A 21,943-nucleotide genomic window follows, 5' to 3' on the forward strand; every position below is an offset into this window, starting at 1 on the left:
TGGTAGTTCTAGTTATATGGCTTCCCTGGTGGCTTAGATGGTAAAGCGTGTGCCAGTAATGTGGGAGGCCTGGGTTCGATCCCTGGGTGGGAAAGATCCCCTGGAGAAGGAAATGGCAACCTACCCCAATACTCTTGCCTGGAAAATCCCAAAGAGAAGGAGTCCATGGTGTCACAGAGAGTTGGACATGACTGAGCAACTTCACTTTCTTTCTTTCTAGTGAATAGAATTATATTATTTTCTGTTGACTAATAATGATAAAAGGGTATTATATTTTATGCTTCCCTGGTGTCTCAGATGGTAGAGAATCTGCTTTCAGTGCAGAAGACCCAGGTTGAATCTCTGGGTCAGGAAGATCCCCTGAAGAAGGGAATGCCTACAAACTCTAGTATTCTTTCCTGGAGAATTCCATTGACAGCTTATATTATATCTGATACAACACAGTGGTATTATATATTATATAGTCTAAAAATTATTAATTTTTGAAAATTTTGAATGAGGTTTGAAACTTCTAATTGAATTTTGAGACTATCAATAAATTTACATTGTTAAAAAACAGGAAATCAATGTGATACAGTATCATTAACTAAAGTATAGATTTTGTTCAAATTTCACAAAATTTTATGCTACAGTCCATTATTTGTTATTATGTCTTATTTAAGATTCTACATTGTAGTTGCATTGAGCACTTTCAGCTGCATGCAACATATTCTGATAAATTCTCTTTTCATTTTCATTGTTACAAATATTTTCTAATATCCATCATTTAACAGTGGACATTTAATTTCCAAATACATGGGGTCTTTACAGGATCTTTGATATTAACTACTGATTTTGATATCAATTTCTCAATTAAATGCTTTCTTCTCTGTAATCACCCTCTGTGTTTTTTTTTAGTCTTTTAATTTTATTGAGACTTTCAATGGCTAAGTCGAAGATGTTTCTTGGTAAATGTCATGTTGCACTTGAAAATATGTGGATTTTTTTCAAATATCTTTTCATATTGATTGTTAACATGATTTCATAGTGGTAAGAGAACAGATTCTGCATGATTCAAAGACTTCCAGATCTTGAAGGTTTTGCACCTTGTATTATGCCCCTGGATATATTCCAGTGACTCCTGATTTATAGTCTATGGGGACTCAAATAACATTTGTGTCCTGCTGTTGTGTGAAAATTATATAAATCTTAATTATGTTGAAAAAAATAAAATGAAATTTTTCACTCATCTCACACGCTAGTAAAGTAATGCTCAAAATTCTCCAAGCCAGGCTTCAGCAATATGTGAACCGTGAACTTCCTGATGTTCAAGCTGGTTTTAGAAAAGGCAGAGGAACCAGAGATCAAATTGCCAACATCCACTGGATCATGGAAAAAGCAAGAGAGTTCCAGAAAAACATCTACTTCTGCTTTATTGACTATGCCAAAGCCTTTGACTGTGTGGATCACAATAAACTGTGGAAAATTCTGAAAGACATGGGAATACCAGACCACCTGATCTGCCTCTTGAGAAATTTGTATGCAGGTCAGGAAGCAACAGTTTGAACTGGACATGGAACAACAGACTGGTTCCAAATAGGAAAAGGAGTTCGTCAAGGCTGTGTATTGTCACCCTGTTTATTTAACTTCTATGCAGAGTACATCATGAGAAACGCTGGAATGGAAGAAACACAGCTGGAATAAAGATTGCCAGGAGAAATATCAATCACCTCAGATATGCAGATGACACCACCCTTATGGCAAAAAGTGAAGAGGAACTCAAAAGCCTCTTGATGAAAGTGAAAGTGGAGAGTGAAAAATTTGGCTTATAGCTCAACACTCAGAAAATGAAGATCATGGCATCCAGTCCCATCACTTCATGGCAAATAGATGGGAAAACAGTGGAATCAGTGTCAGACTTTATTTTTCTGGGCTCCAAAATCACTACAGATGGTGACTGCAGCCATGAAATTAAAAGATGCTTACTCCTTGGAAGGAAAGTTATGACCAATCTATATAACATATTCAAAAGCAGAGACATTACTTTGCCAACAAAGGTCTGTCTAGTCGAGGCTATGGTTTTTCCTGTGGTCATGTATGGACGTGAGAGTTGGACTGTGAAGAAGGCTGAGCGCTGAAGAATTGATGCTTTTGAACTGTGGTGTTGGAGAAGACTCTTGAGAGTCCCTTGGACTGCAAGGAGATCCAACCAGTCCATTCTGAAGGATATCAGAATGCAAAGCGTTGACTCATTGGAAAAGACTCTGATGCTGGGAGGGATTAGGGGCAGTAGGAGAAGGGGACAACAGAGGATGAGATGGCTGGATGGCATCACTGACTCGATGGACGTGAGTCTGAGTGAACTCCAGGAGTTGGTGATGGACAGGGAGGCCTGGCGTGCTGGGATTCATGGGGTCGCAAAGTGTTGGACATGACTGAGCGACTGATGTGATCTGATCTGTTGTGTGAAAATTGTATAAATCTTAATTATGTTGAAAAAAATAAAATGAATTTTTAAAATAATTAAATTGACTAAGAAAAAATATGCTATTGAAAGTATAAAGAGGTATTAAAAAAAAAACAGTCAATATCTAACTACCTGAAATAAAGAGGATTTATTTTTTAACTGTGCAAATGTGGTTCAGTAAATGAAATAGTGGACAATAATATCAATATTTTTACACTCCATGATCATCCAATCACCACATAGCAATAGCAACAAAACTGATATTTTCATAGCTCTTCTCAGTTATTTTCCCTCCATTTGAAAGCTGTCATGTGGCAGTTATTCCAGTTAAAGTTAGAATAAAATCTGAATTTTCTGTGTAGGTGAGGCCATGCAGCCTGAACTTTTTGTCTACATCCCTGATTTCTTGTGGCTCAGCTGGTAAAGAATCCGCCTGCAATGTGAAAGACCTGGGTTCAATCCCTGGGTTGGGAAGATCCCCTGGAGAAGGGAAAGGCTACCCACTCCAGTATTGTGACCTGGAGAATTATCAGAGTTGGACGCAACTGAGTGACTTGCTGATTTCATCCTTTCTCCATGACCATAATTCTTCAGCAACAGTTACATTCTTTCACTTCCTGGAAAATCTCTTCCTCATTCCCATTTCATATCATTGCACATTTTGTACCATATACCTAGAACACACTTCTTGTACATGTTAGTATGGTTGGTCTTCCTCATTATCAAAATCAGTCCAAGTAAAATCTTCCAGAGAGACCCTTTCTGCCCACCCAAGTAGATGACATTGAGTTCCTTCCCATTCACTATCATATTACTTGATTTTTATTTTCTTTCTTATTTTTATCATGTTCTTGTATTATACTGTTTCCAAGTTTATTGTTGTAAACAATAGACAGTAAGTTCATGGGTGCAGGTACTTAAGCTTTTTCATGGCTTAATTACACTAGAATATCAATACCTACTGAGTATTTAATAAATATCTGTTTATTTATTCATTCATTCAATACATGTTTCTTAAAAGCCTACTATGTTCCAGATACTCTTTTAACATCAGGTGATATAGTTGCTTGAAAACAGAGGGGAAAAAAAAATCTGCCCCTCATAAACATTATAATAGTGGTGACAAACAGGAAAGTTTTTGAATTAGGGACTCCAGAAAGCAAGGACAGGACCAAACAATTTTGAGTCTCTGTATATTCTCATTTAATTTTTTCTTCCAGTTTTATTGAGATAGAACTGACATATACCACAGTATAAGGTGTAAAGCAGAGAGATTGGAGTTACACACATTATGAAATGATTATTACAAGTTTTGTGAATAACTACTATCTCCTATAGATACTAAAGACAACAATAGACACCTTGTTTTACCTTGGGATAAGGATTCAAGATTTACTCTTCTAACAACTTTCATATATAACAAGCAGTAGGGTTAATCATATTTATTATGTTGTACATTATATCTCTAGTACCTATTAATATTATAACTGGAAATTTGTACTTTTGACTACCTTCATTCAAATCCCCCTCCCCCAGTCCCTCACTTGCCCATCTCTCCATCAATGATAACCACAAATTTGATCTCTTTTTCTATGACTTTTCTTATTTTGGAAGTATAATTGGCTTACAACACTATGTTGGATCTTGTTACAAAACAAAGTAATTTGATATTTCTATAGATTTCAGCATGATCACCACAATAAGCCTAGTTACAATATGTCACCATGCAAATTTCGTAGTTGAATATAATGCCCCTAATGTACATTTTGTACCCATATCAGTGACTCATTTATTTCGCAACTGTAAGTTTGTACCTCTTAATCCTCCTCAGCAATTGCTTTCCTCCACCTACTTACCTCCTGTCTGGCAAACACATGTTCTCTGTATCTTTAACTATGTCTATCTTTGTTCATTTCCAAGGCAAACCATTCAATAGCACAGTAATCCAAACCTATGCCTTAACCAGTAATGCTGAAGAAGCTGAAGTAACACCACCAAAAGATGTCCTTTTCATTATAGGGGACTGGAATGCAAAAGTAGGAAGTCAAGAAACATCTGAATAACAGGCAAATTTGGACTTGGAATACGGAATGAACCAGGGCAAAGGCTAATAGAGTTTTGCCAAGAGAAAGCACTGGTCATAGCAGGCACCCTCTTCCAACAACACAAGAGAAGACTCTACACATGGACATCACCAGATGGTCAACACTGAAATCAGATTGATTATATTCTTTGCAACCAAAGATGGAGAATCTGTACACAGTCAGCAAAAACAAGACGGGGAGCTGACTGTGGCTCAGATCATGAGCTCCTTATTACCAAATTCAGACTTAAATTGAAGAAAGTAGGGAAAACCACTAGACCATTCAGGTATGACCTAAATCAAATCCCTTATGATTATACAGTGGAAGTGAAAGATAGATTTAAGGGACTAGATCTGGTAGATAGAATGCCTGATGAACTATGGATGGGGAGGTTCATGACATTGTACAGGAGACAGGAATCAAGACCATCCCGATGGAAAAGAAATGCAAAAAAGCAAAATGGCTGTCTGGGGAGGCCTTACAAATAGCTGTAAAAAGAAAAGGAAAGATATAGGCATCAGAATGCAGAGTTCCAAAGAATAGCAAGGAAACATAAGAAAGCCTTCCTCAGTGATCAATGCAAAGAAATAGAGGAAAACAACAGAATGGGAAAGACTAGAGATCTCTTCAAGAAAATTAGATATGTCAAGGGAACATTTCATGCAAAAATGGGCTCGATAAAGGACAGAAATGGTTTGGACCTAACAGAAGCAGAAGATATTAAGAAGAGGTGGCAAGAATACACAGAAGAACTGTACAAAAAAGATATTCATGACCAAGATAATCACGATGGTGTGATCATTCACCTAGAGCCAGACATCCTGGAATGTGAAGTCAAGTGGGCCTTAGAAAGCATCGCTATGAACAAAGCTAGTGGAGGTGATGGAATTCCAGCTGAGCTATTTTAAATCCTGAAAGATGAGGCTGTGAAAGTGCTGCACTCCTTATGCCAGCAAATTTGGAAAACTCAGCAGTGGCCACAGGACTGGAGAAGGTCAGTTTTCATTTCATTCCCAAAGAAAGGCAATTCCAAAGAATCCTCAAACTACTGTACAATTGCACTCATCTTATACGCTGGTAAGGTAATGCTCAAAATTCTCCAAGCCAGGCTTTAGCAATACGTGAACCGTATACTTCCAGATGTTCAAGCTGGTTTTAGAAAAGGCAGAGGAACTGGAGATCAAATTGCCAACATCCACTGGGTCACTGAAAAAGCAAGCAGTTCCAGAAAAACATCTATTTCTGCTTTATTGACTATGCCAAAGTCTTTGACTGTGTGGATCACAATAAACTGTGGAAAATTCTGAAAGAGTTGGGGATACCAGAGCACTTGACCTGCCTCTTGAAAAACCTGTTTGCAGGTCAGGAAGCAACAGTTTGAACTGGACATGGAACAACAGACTGGTTCCAAATAGGAAAAGGAGTACATCAAGGCTATATACTGTCACCCTGCTTATTTAACTTCTATGCAGAGTACATCATGAGAAACACTGGACTGGAAAAAGCACAAGCTGGAATCAAGATTGCCAGGAGAAATATCAATAACCTCAGACATGCAGATGACACCACCCTTATGGCAGAAAGTGAAGAGGAACTAAAATGCCTCTTGATGAAAGTGAAAGAGGAGAGTGAAAAAGTTGGCTTATAGCTCAACATTCAGAAGATGAAGATCATGGCATCCGGTCCCATCACTTCATGGGAAATAGATGGGGAAACAGTGGAAACAGTGTCAGACTTTATTTTGGGGGACTCCAAAGTCACTGCAGATGGTGATTGCAGCCATGAAATTAAAAGATGCTTACTCCTTGGAAGGAAAGTTATGACCAACCCAGATAGCATGTTCAAAAGCAGAGACATTACTTTGCCACCAAAGGTCCGTCTAGTCAAGGCTATGGTTTTTCCAGTGGTCACGTATGGATGTTAGAGTTGGACTATGAAGAACGCTGAGCACAGCAGAATTGATGCTTTTGAACTGTGGTGTTGGAGAAGACTCTTGAGAGTCCCTTGGACTGTAAGGAGATCCAACCAGTCCATTCTGAAGGAGATCAGCCCTGGGTATTCTTTGGAAGGAGTGATGCTAAAGCTGAAACTCCGGTACTTTGGCCACCTCATGCAAAGAGTTCATTCATTGGAAAAGACTCTGATGCTGGGAGGGATTGGGGGCAAGTGGAGAAGGGGATGACAGAGGATGAGACGGCTGGATGGCATCACCGACTCGATGGACGTGAGTTTGAGTGAACTCCAGGAGTTGGTGATGGACAGGGAGGCCTTGGAGTGCTGTGATTCACCGGGTTGCAATGAGTCATACATGACTGAGCGACTGAACTGAACTGAACTGATGCCTTGTTATGTCTGTTCCTTTTGTTTTATTGGATTCCATATATAAGTGAAACCACACAATATTTGTCTTACTCTGACTATGTCACTTAGCATGGTAAACCCTCACAGTTCATTCTTTTGTTGTAAATAGCAAGACTAATTTTTTCCTTTTTTGTTAAGTTGTCTATTAATGGACATTTAAGTTGCTTTCATATCTTATCTATTATAAATGAATTCATATAAATTTCATATCTTATCTATTATAAATAATAGTGTAATGAATATAGGGGGGTATATATCTTTTTTAACAGTGTTTTTGTTTTATTTGTATAAAAACCTAAGAGTGGTGTTGCTGGGTCATAGTTAGTTAAGTCACTCAGTCGTGTCCGACTCTTTGTGGCTCTGTGGACTGTAGCCTACCAGGCTTCTCCGTCCAAGGGATTCTCCAGGCAAGAATACTGGAGTGGTTACCGTTGCTGGGTCATACAGTAGTTCAATTTTTAGTTTTTGAGTAATCTCCATAATATTTTCCATAGTGGATGTATCAGTTTACAGTCCCAGCAACAGTGCATAAGGATTCTCTCTTCTCACATCCTCATCAATAATTGCTAATTTTTGTGTTTTTGACAATGGCCATTCTGACAAGTGTGAGGCGATATGTTGTTGTGGTTTTAATTTACATTGCGCTAAAGATTGGTGCTATAGAGCATCTCTTCATGCGTCTATTGGCCATCTGCATACCTTCCTCAGAAAAATGTCCAATCAGATTCTCAGCCCATTTTTTAATTAGGCTGTTTGCTTGTTTTGATGTTGAGTTGTATTAGTTCTTTGTATATTTTGGATATTAACCCTTTATTATATATAACAATTGAAAATATCTTCTTCCATTCAGTAGGTGGTCTTGTCATTTTATTGCTTCCTTTACTATGCAAGAGCTTTTTAGTTTGGTATAGTCCAATGTGGTTTTGCTTTTGCTTCCCTTGCCTGAGGGGACATATAAAAAAAAAAAAAAAAGTGAATTCATGTACTTTGGTTGTGGTGTGAATTTGTATTCACCTGATGTGTATCATGGAGAAGGCAATGGCATCCCACTCCAGTACTCTTGCCTGTAAAATCCCATGGACAGAGGAGCCTGGTGGGCTGCAGTCCATGGGGTAGCGAAGAGTCGGACAGGACTGAGTGACTTCACTTTCACTTTTCACTGTCATGCATTGGAGAAGGAAATGGCAACCCACTCCAGTGTTCTTGCCTGGAGAATCCCAGGGACGGGGGAGCCTGGTGGGCTGCCGTCTATGTGGTCGCACAGAGTTGGACACGACTGAAGCGACTTAGCAGCAGATGTATATCAACAAATAACTGAAATTAAGAGGTTTATTAGGGCTGCCATTACAAAATAACATCAGAATTTATTTTCTCACAGTTCTGCAGACTAGAAGTCCAAGATCAAGGTGTTGGTAGATTTGATTTCTTCTCAGTCCTCTTTGTTTGTTTTTCAAAGGTTACCTTCTTATTATGTCTTTATTAAGAGGGAGGAAAAGAGAAAACATTCTGAAAGACTGAACATTTAAACTGAAAAAGACAATTTCAAAGAATATTCTTTAAATTTTTCAAGTGCCCTGAATGTATACGATGGTAGAGTATCAAATACCATTCAGATTTTAAAATAATTAGAGTTGAAAAACACTGACTATAGAAATTACCATAATTTTAACCTAGCATTGTCTTTCAAGTTTTATCAGCCATATTTTCTTCATATTTCCATTAAATAATATGTTTTACTAAAGCTATCTAAATATCTGAAAGGTGTCAATAAATGAAAATGTGATTTTTTTTTTAAGGTATGAATTTGAGTCAGTTAAAATGAGGTGGATGAAGCTAAGCATGTTATACAGAGTGAACTCAGAAAAACAAACATTGTTAAAGCATATATATGAGATCTAGAAAAACTGTACTGATGAACATATAGGCAGGATAGGAATAGAGACACAGACATAGTAGACAGTCTTGTGGACACAGTGAGGGAAAAAGAGGGTGGGATGAATTATGAGAGTAGCACTGACATATACACATCACAATGTATAAAATAGATATAGCTAGTGAAAAGCTGCTGTATACACAGGGAGCCCAGTGCAGTGCTCTGTGATGACTTAGAGGGGTGAAATGGGGGTGGGTGGGAGGGAGGCTCAAAACAGAGGGGATATATACATATATATACACTAATGGATGATTTGCATTGTTGTACAGCAGAAACCAATGCAACACTGTAAAGCAACTCTCCTCCAATTAAAATAATAATAATGACAATGGTGGTTGAGCAACATCATGAAAGGACTTATGCCATTTTAAAATAACTAAATCAGTAAGCTATCCATATTTTTCCATAATAAAAATAATTATACAAAGAAAAATAAATTTCTAATTAAATGAACTGATGCTAAATAGCATAACTTCTTAATTGTTTAACTAGATTTAAATTTTCCTGAGAATTCCCCACATTTATTTTTAATGTGTGCTGTTCACTGTATAAAATTGCTCCCACTGAAATAATTGGATGAGCAAGAACAGAAGAATGGGGGTAGTATGTATAACTGCTTGATTCACCTTCCCTGATGCTTTCTGCTTTTCTTCATCCAATGGTACATCTTTATTTGAGCTCAATGAGTGTTCTTTGCAATACAGTGATAGAGAGGAGTACATAAGTGATAATAGTTCAGCACATGGAGTGAAGACTAGAAGTATTTTACCTTCAAAAGAAGTCAGTCTTCAAAATAGTAGCTCCCATCAACAACAGACTTAAAGCCAAAAGGCAGAATAGCAAAGAAGAGAGCAAGGAAGTAATTGAGCAAATCACATTCTCATGTTAGAAATGGAGAACAATAATTTATATGTAAGTAGCAGAAACCTCAGGTTTCTCCAATATATCAAGGTAATCCAGTTTGACTTAATCTCAGCATTTATGCAGACTCTACAAAAGACTTAGCACACCGGAATTAGAGAGGCATATTGTAGACACACACAATAAGGGCTGCAGCTGGAAGGTTGGGTTTTCCTGGTTATGTAATATCAAATGTCATGCTTGTGTGACCTGAGTCCCTGTTTGGCCCTTATTACTCCATGTTTCTTACAATTGCCTATTCATTGTAAGTAAGTGTGTACATCAATTAGTTCAGTTGCTCAGTCGTGTCTGACTCTTTGCGACCCCATGAACCACAGCACGCCAGAGCTCCCTGTCCATCACCAACTCCCGGAGTTTACCCAAACCCATGTTCATGAGGTGGTGATGCCATCCAGCCATCTCATCCTATGTCATCCCCTTCTCCTCCTGCCCTCAATCTTTCCCAGCATGAGGGTCTTTTCCAATAAGTCAGCTCTTCGCATCAGGTGGCCAAAATATTGGAGTTTCAGCCTCAACATGAGTCCCTCCAGTGAACACCCAGGACTGATCTCCTTTAGGATGAACTGGTTGGATCTCCTTGCAGTCCAAGGGGCTCTCAAGCATCTTCTCCAACACCACAGTTCAAAAGCATCAATTCTTCAGTGCTCAACGTGCTTTATAGTCCCACTCTCACATCCATACATGACTACTGGAAAAAACCATAGCCTTGACTAGACGGACCTTTGTTGACAAAGTAATGTCTCTGCTTTTTAATATGCTGTGTAGGTTGGTCATAACTTTCCTTCCAAGGAGCAAGCATCTTTTAATTTCATGGCTTCAGTCACCATCTGCAGTGATTTTGGAGCCCAGAAAAATAAAGTCAGCCACTGTTTCCACTGTTTCCCCATCTATTTGCCATGAAGTGATGGGACCGGATGCCATGATCTTAGTTTTCTGAATGTTGAGCTTTAAGTCAACTTTTTCACTCTCCTCTTTCACTTTCATCAAGAGGCTCTTTAGTTCTTCTTCACTTTCTGCCATAAGGCTGGTGTCATCTGCATATCTGAGGTTATTGATATTTCTCCTGGCAATCTTGATTCCAGCTTGTGCTTCCTTCAGCCCAACATTTCTCATAATGTGCTCTGCATATAAGTTAAATAAGCAGGGTGAGAATATACAGCACTGATGTACTCCTTTTCCTATTTGAAACCAGTCTGTTGTTCTTTGTCCAGTTCTAACTGTTGCTTCCTGCTCTGCATACAGGTTTCTCAAGAGGCAGGTCAGGTGCTCTGGTATCCCCATCTCTTTCAGAATTTTCCACAGTTTATTGTGATCCACACAGTCGAAGGCTTTGGCATAGTCAGTAAAGCAGAAATAGATGTTTTCCTGGAACTCTCTTGCTTTTTTGATGATCTGGTTCCTCTGCCTTTTCTAAAACCAGCTTGAACATCTGGAAGGTCATGGTTCATGTATTGCTGAAGCTTGGCTTGGAGAATTTTAAGGTTTACTTTACTAGCGTGTGAGAGGAGTGCAATATTTTGCATATTTTTTGACATTGCCTTTCTTTGGGATTGGAATGAAAACTGACATTTTCCAGTCCTGTGGCCACTGCTGAGTTTTCCATATTTGCTGACATATTGAGTGCAGCATTTTCACAGCATATGTACATATATTTGTGCAAAAAATATTATTATGAGATATTGGCTCATGTGATTATTGAAGCTGAGAATTTCAGCAATCTTCTGCATGCTAGTTGGAGGCCCAGGAAAGCCAGAAACACTTCTGAAGGCCTCAGAGTCACAAAACCAGTGGCAGGAGAATATTGATGTCCCAATTCAACAGTCAGGCAAAGAGCAAATCTGACCTTCCTCTGGCTTTTTTTTTTTTTCTTTTCCCCTGACTGAAGCCCTCAAAGGACTGGACGATATCCACTCTAATTGGGGAAGTCAATCAGCTTCACTCAGTCCGTGAATTCAAGTACTATTTTATTCTGCAAATACCATCACAGACACACCCAGAAATAATGTTTAACCAGCTCTCTGGGTACTCCATGTACCAACTGAGTTGATACACAGAATTAACCAACACAAGTCCAAGTGGTCATAACTGGTATTTACAATTACCTTCTTCCACTATCTTTTCCATATTCACTCTGCCTTCAGCAAGCATCTCATGGTCACAGTGAATGGTCTAAGCCATTATTATTCCTGTCTGGTCTGGACTGTTGTAATTTAAAATTGACCTTAGTTATAGGACATAATAATACTAAGAGATTCCCTGAGGGATCTGCTCTATTCCAAACATGATCTCTTTTAGTCCCATTGTGGAATAATAGTACAATTTTCCCCTTGATAGTCAAGATCGGTTACTCCAGTAACTCCCTCCTTCATCTGTTGACTCAGAGGTATGAGAAGAACAAAGTAACTGGACCACAGTCTTAAATTCCAGTTTAATAGAATCAATGTGTTTTCTGGTAGAAGTAAACTTCTCTCTAAAACTAAGATCTCTGGGCCAACGGATCACAAAATCATGGGAATAGATAGCAAAGTTTTTGCTGATGGATAGCTAGGAGTAATAATGAGTGGTGCTACTTCAGTTTCCATCTCCTGATTCCTGGACCAGTGAATATTGGATCAGAAAGAAACAGTGCCACAAGTTGTATACTGAGAGTAAATAGTCTTCTGGAGAAATGTGTCCCAGACGTGCCAAACATTGCCATATAGCTGGCAAGGTAACAAACTTCAAGAGGTCATTCCACTGCTCTGTCAAGCTAGCTGCTCCAAAAGGGTGAAGAACACGGTAACACCAGTGAATTACTGGCCCATTGCTGCACTTCATTTGTGGTGAAGTAACTTTTACTCATTAGAAGCAATGTTGTGTGGAATACCATGGCAATTAATGAAACATGTAACTCCACACACTGTGATTTTTGAAGAAGCACCACATGCAATGAAGAGAAATCCATATACAGAGTATCTATTCCAAAGGGAAAAAATGCTGCCCTTTCATGATGAAACAGCCCTAGTATAATCAACCCAACACCAGGGAGCTCACTAATCACCCTGGGGAAGAGTGCCATATCTAGGACTCAGAATTGATTTCTACTGCTTGCAGATTGGGCTCTCACCAGTGACTGTGGTCAGGTGGCTTTAGTTACTGGAAGACCATGTTATAAGACCAGTGGTGGCATAACCTCCACCCCTGTGTGACTGACAACTTTATCCACATTTCTTTGGGGAATTACAAGGTTAGTTGGAGAAAGAGACTGACTGGTATACATAGAAAAGTTTATCCTATCCACTTGAGTTGGACTGAAGAAGGCTGAGTGCCGAAGAATTGATGCTTTTGAACTGTGGTGTTGGAGAAGACTCTTGAGAGTCCCTTGGACTGTAAGGAGATCCAACCAGCCCATTCTGAAGGAGATCAGCCCTGGGGTTTCTTTGGAAGGAATGATGCTGAATCTGAAACTCCAGTACTTTGGGCACCTCATGCGAAGAGTTGACTCACTGGAAAAGACTCTGATGCTGGGAGGGATTGGGGGCAGGAGGAGAAGGGGACGACAGAGGATGAGATGGCTGGATGGCATCACTGACTCAATGGATGTGAGTCTGGGTGAACTGTGGAAGTTGGTGATGGACAGGGAGGCCTGGCGTGCTGCGATTCATGGGGTCTTCTCAAAGAGTCAGACACAACTGAGCCACTGAACTGAACTGAACTGATCCACCTGACTATAAATATTTTTTTCTCTGCTGAGGTCACCTTTTGATGAGAATTTACATGGGACACAAATATATTCATGTTTTTTGCTCATACAGAAAATTCTATCCATATACCTATTTTCCAAATTTCCTTCTCACCAATTTTTAAATCATATGAGTTCCAAGTCCATGACAAAAAAAAAAAAAAAAAAACACAGCTCATCATGAGCAGGAATCAGTAATTGCATATCTGGTCATTTCTTATTTCAAACAATGTGGATAGTCTTGGGCACTGCTCAAGTTTCTGCCCACTGGGAGGATTCCCCATTACCACTATTTTTTCAGGAATATCCTAGAAAGAGTGTATAATGATACAGCTGTCCACTTTTGAATAGTGCCTGCATATTGCACAGAATCAAATGTTAACAAAACCCAAAGCTTCTTTTCCTCTGTCAACTGAGCATAGGGAACTCCCTAGCAGACCATAAGCTTGGAGTGAGGAGTATGTGACATATGAGTGAAGACCACAGGCTACTTGTTGAAGTAATTTACTTGTGCCTTCAGGAGTGGCTTGAGCCCGATCATATACTTACCACTTCCTTCTGATGATGGACAGCTATTGTCCATGACTAAATTTATGGATTGGCAGGTCAGATGACACCCAGTTTATTGTGGGCAGCTCAGGTTGCATAACTTGGTGGCCCATGATTAAATATTCAATCTCTACTAAGGCCTACTAGCAGGCTGAGAGTTGTTTCTCAAAAGGAGACAGCTGTCAGCAGAGTATGTTAGAGCTTTTCTTCAAAATCCTAAGGGCTTGTGTTGCAATTCACCTATGGGGTCCTGTCAAATAAACTAAAGTGAATCCCTTGAATGAATATGAGTATATACTTATAAGTTAGCCCCAGTATTTAGGAGTTTAAGAACATTGGATACACTGCTATGAAATTTAGCCTAATGGTACATCAGAGCCAGAGTTTCCCTTTACAGGGAAAAAAAAAAAAAAAAAAAAACACGTATAGCAGTTCATTGGCAACAACTGGATTCACTGGTTTTATTACATGGGGTATCATATATGAAATATACTGGCCTAAAAGAAATTATTGAAGGCATAGGTGATATGTAACTTGGAGTTAACAATCTACAGCTTTTTATTCCATTCTTCAAAACAGTATACATGATAAATCATCAAATATTATAAAGTTCTAATCCAAAATAAGTAAAATACTTAAGTCCAGAAACTGGGTAAAGTAAGTTCCTTCTTCCCATATCATTAGTCACAGTGATCTATCTGGGGGATTTGTGTTTTCTATCTATACCACTCCAGGTGTATAATCCTTTTTTAATTTTTTATTTTGGCTTGCTAACATTTTGTTAGGCACTTTTGTATCCATATACACAAGAGATACTGGCCTGCAATTTTCTTTTTAAATTTTGTCTGGTTTTCACATCAACGTAATGATGACCTTGTAGAATGAATTTGAGAGTGTTACCTCCTCTTCAAAATTTTAGACTCATTTGAAAAGGATAGGTTTTATGTTTGGTAGAATTCCCCTATGAGATCAAATGAGTCAGTCCTGAAGAAAATCAACCCCGAATATTCATTGGAAGGACTGATGCTGAAGCTGAAGTTTCAATACTTTGCCCACCTGATGCAAAGAGCCAATTCATTGGAAAAGACCCTCATGCTGGGAAAGATTGAAGGCAGGAGCAAAATAGGACAACAGAGGATGAGATTGTTGGATGGCATCCCTGACTCAATGGACATGAGTTTGAGCAAGCTCTGGGAGATGGCAAAGGACAGGGAAGCCTGGTGTGCTGCAGTCCATGCAGTCGCAAAGAGTCAGACACGACTGAGTGACTGAACAGGATGACAACACCCTACCAGGTTCTGCTTCACTTTCACCTTACTCACATGATTGTGTGCCTGTGTGCTAAGTTGCTTCAGTCGTGTCTGACTCTGTGCGACCCTATGAACTACAGCTCTCCAACTATTCATGGGATTCTCCAGGCAAGATTACAGGACTGGGTTGCCTTTTCCTTCTCCAGGGGATCTTTCCAACCCAGGGATCAAACTAGAATCTTTTAAGTCTCATGCATTGGCAGGTGGGTTCTTTACCACCAGCACCACCTGGGAAGCCCCTGATTGCATCACTCTCCTAATCTTATCAGTAACTGCCTGCATGATCCCTTAACTTTCAGCTAAGAATTGTTCTGATTCTCAGATTTGAGGCTCCATTATTGGGGGATCAACAATGTCAGTCCCCTGGATGGTTGCTATCCTGAAGGCTTGTGGGGAATGTGTTCCTTCCACAGTTCCCCTGGTAACTAGGGAGCCCTTCTGATGTCATTCACCCTGTAATTGGTAGCCTCTTCCTCTCCTGAGTAGCAAAGCTGGCTGTGGAGTCCTGCCTGCCCTTAGCCATACAAGGCAGTGTGTTGCTCCTGGGTCTTTGCCTCTGACTTGTAAGACTCCCTGTTCAACAAATTATTGATGTCTCTGTCTCTGACTCTGAGTTCTTCTTTAGTTTCGAGGCTGGATAGTTGCAAAGGCTGCAGTACGGTGGGATGCAGCCCAGCACAAGGTAGTTGATCTTTCAAGTTTCAGATGTAATATAAGGAAATCATAATTGAATGTATTTGTCATTATCACAAAAAAATTTAAATATTGTTCTATGGAACATAATAAATAAACCCCAGATAAAGAACCAATAGTAGATTGGGATTTAATTTATATTAAATATCATCTTTTACTCACAGGAGACAATGTGATGTTTCAACAAATTTTGGGACAAATGGTATACATTTTTAAAAAAACAAAATCAGACACACTGCTTCACACACTGAATAAAGTTAAATATATTTCATTCACATTAAGTAAATTTTAAAAATGTGCTCATAAAGAGAAATCACAAAGTTAAAAAGTAAATGAAAATCTTGAAGTAAATATTTTTAACATATATAAAAGTTTTAATATAAAAAAGAGTGCAAGGGGAAAAAATTGGCAAAGCTTACAATTATGCAATTAATATAGAAACTATAAATACAAAATAAGCATATTAAATATATTTATCATCTTAGTTATGAAAATGCTAATTATAACATATATATCATATAATATTACATGTATGCAGTGATATAATAAATGATATAATGCATTGCAATATACTATATATATGCTATAATACATAAATATATTTGATAATGCTGCTGCTAAGTCGCTTCAGTCATGTCCAACTCTGTGCAATCCCATAGACAGCAGCCCACCAGGCTCTCCCATCCCTGAGATTCTCCAGGCAAGAACACGGGAGTGGGTTGCCATTTCCTTCTCCAATATTTGATAATAATTTTGGCTAAATTATAATTGAAAATAATGAGAATATATGTATATTTTATATGTAAAATACTACATAATATACTCAATACAACTGAAAAATATAGGCATATTATATATTTTATAAAGCAATTTGATAGTAAATTATACATATATAATATATTTCAAAGTGATTTGATAGTAAATATATATATCTCAAGTCTTTTGATCCAGCAATTCTATTTCCTTAACCTAATCTACAGAAAATTTTAAAATACACAGCAAACATCTATGAATTGAGATGTTGGAAGTTAAACAAATAGGAGCTGGTAGGCAGCCTATTTTCTTGACAAATCACAATATGTTTATGTGGGATTGGCATCAAATTTATACAAAAAGCTTGCAAAGTTATGGACTTTATATATATAAAAGGCATGTAGAAGACTTTTAGAGTTATGTTTTTTTTTTTTTCTCCAAATAAGTCAACAATGGTGTGAGTGTGTGTGTGTGTGTGCGCGCACTCATGTGCCAAGAGCTGTGGATCACCATAGGGCTAGGCAGATATGGCCTTAAGCCTTCTATCTGAATGACTATATTAAGCATAAAAGGAAGAGCCCACTTAACTTTATCTGTATAAAAAATGGTTACAATGTTCATTAAACATTGAGTTTGTAAAACTCACCTGGCAATTTATTTATCTTTCTAATCTATTGAAAGGACATGGTTTTAACATTGCCAACATTATTCAGATTCTATGTTCATGAATCTGGGAATTTGACTCAAACTAGAGATTTCAGGGTTAACTATTTGGCTATAAAGATAGATTTTCTTGGAAAGGAGTGTAGTTTCTGTGGTTTCATAGAAAATAAAGACTATTTCTTTCTTGGACAAGTACCAACCTCACATCAGTGTAGAAAGACCAGAATGTGCCTAGCATTCCAAATGGCTGTTTGCCAATTTGAAAGATTTTTGAAAAGAAAAGGGGCTATTGTAAGTTATTTTCTTTTAAATCACAAAGTGTATGGTCTGTGGAACAGACCACAGAGGAGAAAAAAGAAGAAAAGAAATGAACTTTGCTGACCCTCCACACAAATTTTGTCTGCTTCACTTAGAAAATTGTACAGTATCTTTTCCATTTTTCTCTCTCATTTTAACCTTTTGTCTTCTCTCTGGGCTGTCATTCTGTGTTTGAGGGGGAAAATCATCTTGGCTAGAATATTAGCTCCCACTTAGGAACAGCCAGCCACTCCATCATGACTTAGTTTTATTACGTATACCAAAGATTGGCTACATACAGAAGGCACTTCAGCAGCATTCATATTTGGAGTTAGGCAATGCCAGAGAAAGGCAATGCCAAAGAGTGCTCAAACTACCACACAATTGCACTCATCTCACACGCTAGTACAGTAATGCTCAAAATTCTCTAAGCCAGGCTTCAGCAATATGTGAACCGTGAACTTCCTGATGTTCAAGCTGGTTTTAGGAAAGGCAGAGGAACCAGAGATCAAATTGCCAACACCTGCTGGATCTTGGAAAAAGCAAGAGAGTTCCAGAAAAACATCTATTTCTGCTTTGTTGACTATGCCAAAGTCTTTGACTGTGTGGATCACAATAAACTGTGGAGAATTCTGAAAGAGATGAGAACACCAGACCACCTGATCTGCCTCTTGAGAAATTTGTATGCAGATCAGGAAGCAACAGTTAGAACTGGACATGGAACAACAGACTGGTTCCAAATAGGAAAAGGAGTACGTCAAGGCTGTATATTGTCACCCTGCTTATTTAACTTCTATGCAGAGTACATCATGAGAAACGCTGGACTGGAAGAAACACAAGCTGGAATCAAGATTGCCGGGAGAAATATCAATAACCTCAGATATGCAGATGACACCACCCTTATGGCAGAAAGTGAAGAGGAACTCAAAAGCCTCTTGATGAAAGTGAAAGTGGAGAGTGAGAAGGTTGGCTTAAAGTTCAACATTCAGAAAACGAAGATCATGGCATCTGGTCCCATCACTTCATGGGAAATAGATGGGTAAACAGTGGAAACAGTGTCAGACTTTATTTTGGGGGGCTCCAAAATCACTGCAGATTGTGACTGCAGCCATGAAATTAAAAGATGCTTACTCCTTGGAAGGAAAGTTATGACCAACCTAGATAGCATACTCAAAAGCAGAGGCATTACTTTGCCAACAAAGGTCCATCTAGTCAAGGCTATGGTTTTTCCTGTGGTCATGTATGGATGTGAGAGTTGGACTGTGAAGAAGGCTGAGTGCTGAAGAATTGATGCTTTTGAACTGTGGTGTTGGAGAGGACTCTTGAGAGTCCCTTGGACTGCAAGGAGATCCAACCAGTCCATTCTGAAGGAGATCAGCCCTGGGATTTCTTTGGAAGGAATGATGCTAAAGCTGAAGCTCCAGTACTTTGGCCACCTCATGTGAAGAGTTGACTCATTGGAAAAGACGCTGATGCTGGGAGGGAATGAGGGCAGGAGGAGAAGGGGATGACAGAAGATGAGATGGCTGGATGGCATCACTGACTCGATGGACGTGAGTCTCAGTGAACTCCGGGAGTTGGTGATGGACAGGGAGGCCTGGTGTGCTGCGATTCATGGGGTTGCAAAGAGTCGGACACGACTGAGGGACTGATCTGATCTGATCTGAATGCCAGAAGAGAGAGGTTTGGATCAGAGTTATGGACAAAGAAAAGGCAGTTGATGAAGACAAAGTGAAAAATATAAATCATCAAACATTAACTACCTTTCAAGGTGAAAACCAGAACGTCAATGATAATGCTTAAGAGCCCAGACTTTGAAGATGAACAGAAGCCGAAACCCTATCTGATACCATTAACCCCATCTGTGACCTTGGACAACTTAGCCATATTGTTAACCTCTGTTTCTTCATTGGTAAATTAAATGAATCATTTGTCAGAGTGTTTTGAAGTGGCTGATAAACATACGACTCATAAATTGCTGAGTCCAACATATGGTGAACAATAAATGTTAAGGTGGGCTTCCCAGGTGAATCAGTGGTAAAGAACCCACCTGCCAATGCAGGAGCCAAAGGAGATGCAGGCTCGATCCCTTGGGTCAAGAAGATTCCCTGGAGCTTTGGAAATGGCAATCCACTCAAATATTCCTACTGAGATAATCCCATGGGCAGAGAAGCCTGTCAAACTACAGTCAGTGGGGTTGCTAAGAGTCAGACATGACAGCAACTGAGCATACATGCACAGAGAGGTGTTGAACACATGTCAGTTGTTAGTTCCACTAGGTTGTTATCATTGTTAATATCACTTTTAAAAATAAACTTAGAAAGATATTTACTTTTTAAACATAAACATAGTCAATATTAAATTGTTACTATACTTCTAAGAACTTTTTACTAGAAAGTGCTCATACAAACTGAAGAAAAATCTCCATATAATCAAATATGTAGTGGTATCTAAGCATAAATTAATCATAAATTATCATTCACTTGGACTACCAAATGAGAGACACTAAAAATATCTTAATCTAGCAAGAATTTTCCCTTTCATATGAAGATATTGCAAGATCTCAGATGCTGTGTAGTCATGAAAACAGTATAAGTTCTCATTCTACTGCTAAGGCATTGAAATGCTGGTTAAAATGATTATTTTTGTAATACTACAAAATACAAAAGCTTGCATTTCTTAATTTTTCTATCTAGATAAGATATGGGAGAGATCTTTCCATGTAAAAATACCTGAGCAAGCATAACAAAGAATGTCTTTTTGTAAAATTATAGAAGAATTAGTAATATGCACAAATACCCTCTATACACTCATTGCACACACACACACAGACACACAAGTCTAGAATACATTAAGACTACATATCTAAAATGCAAGTTTATGATTATAAGTATTATTTTATGGAGTCTTATTTGCATATGTCAAAAGATGAATCCTAAAAATAAATAAGTCAAATAGGTTCAATATAATTGTCCCCCCAAATCATAAAAACACAGGTCTGGAAAAAGTAAACCCTATGCCTATATGCTATTCTGGTAAATCAGTCCTCCACATTGAATAACTGGAATTTCTTGATACTGATATATGCTGATAACAAATGTTAATTATGTTATGCACTATTGTATGCTTAAAATCTCATGATGTATATATCCCTGATAGCGCATTTGGTAAAGAATCCACCTGCAATTCAGGGGACCCGTTTGATTCCTGGGTTGAAAGATCCGCTGGAGAAGGGATAGGCTACCCACTCCAGTATTCCTGGCCTTCCCCTGTGGCTCAGCTTGTAAAGAATCTACCTGTAATGCAGGAGACCTGGCTTTAATCCCTGGGTTGAGAAGATCCCCTGGAGAAGGGAAAGGCTACCCATTCCAGTATTCTGGCCTGGAGAATTCCATGGACTACAGTCAATGGTGTCTGAAAGAGTCAGACATGACTGAGCAACTTTCACATACATCCAACACATTGTGTCTCCAACAAAGCCTACTGTTTGAATTGCTCCATTGTAACATATGCTATTCCATTAACTTGGTTTCTGCCTATTCTATACCCTGGGTCCTTATAGCAGTTTTGGTATATAACTGGATTTCTGCCTGTTATATACTGCCTGAGACTCTGATTTGAAGTATTTACTTTTTTTTTCTCAACATGGAAAAAGATTAAATCAGTAAAACTGCCTCATATCCAGCATAATATGGGAATACAATCTTCTGTTTAGTAGAAAGTTACCTATCTATACAGGTTCTATGCTTTATTCAGCTCCTGAATGCTACAGTCTTGTTCGTGATTCATGTATATAGAGATCAATTCTGTTATCTGCTGCCAGTACAACCTTATCTCCACTTACTATCTGCCAGACTGACGTTCCTTACACTTCTGCCTTCACAGATATTTCTGTGACCACGTCATTTAACTCAAAAATGTTACATTTCTTTTTTAATTTCTAGATGCCATTACATGTTCAGTTGCTCTCATTGTATAAAATAATTCCCTGATTCTCTGCATTTCTGTCTAAATACTATCTATTCTCCTTCTTATATCATCCACCATTTTTGACAATGTAGAATACACATCTCCAGAGTAAATTTATGCCCTGACTTTGGTACAATAGTTCTAGTTTTATCTGTTTACCTGCTGAAATTGTTACTAACTCTCACTGTTATTCTTAAAGTGTTCTGATTTAGATGGTAAATTTTATTCTCATTCTACTCATTC

The sequence above is a fragment of the Bos indicus x Bos taurus genome, chromosome 15 (genome assembly GCF_003369695.1).
Source record: "Bos indicus x Bos taurus breed Angus x Brahman F1 hybrid chromosome 15, Bos_hybrid_MaternalHap_v2.0, whole genome shotgun sequence".
NCBI classification, from domain to species: domain Eukaryota; kingdom Metazoa; phylum Chordata; class Mammalia; order Artiodactyla; family Bovidae; genus Bos; species Bos indicus x Bos taurus.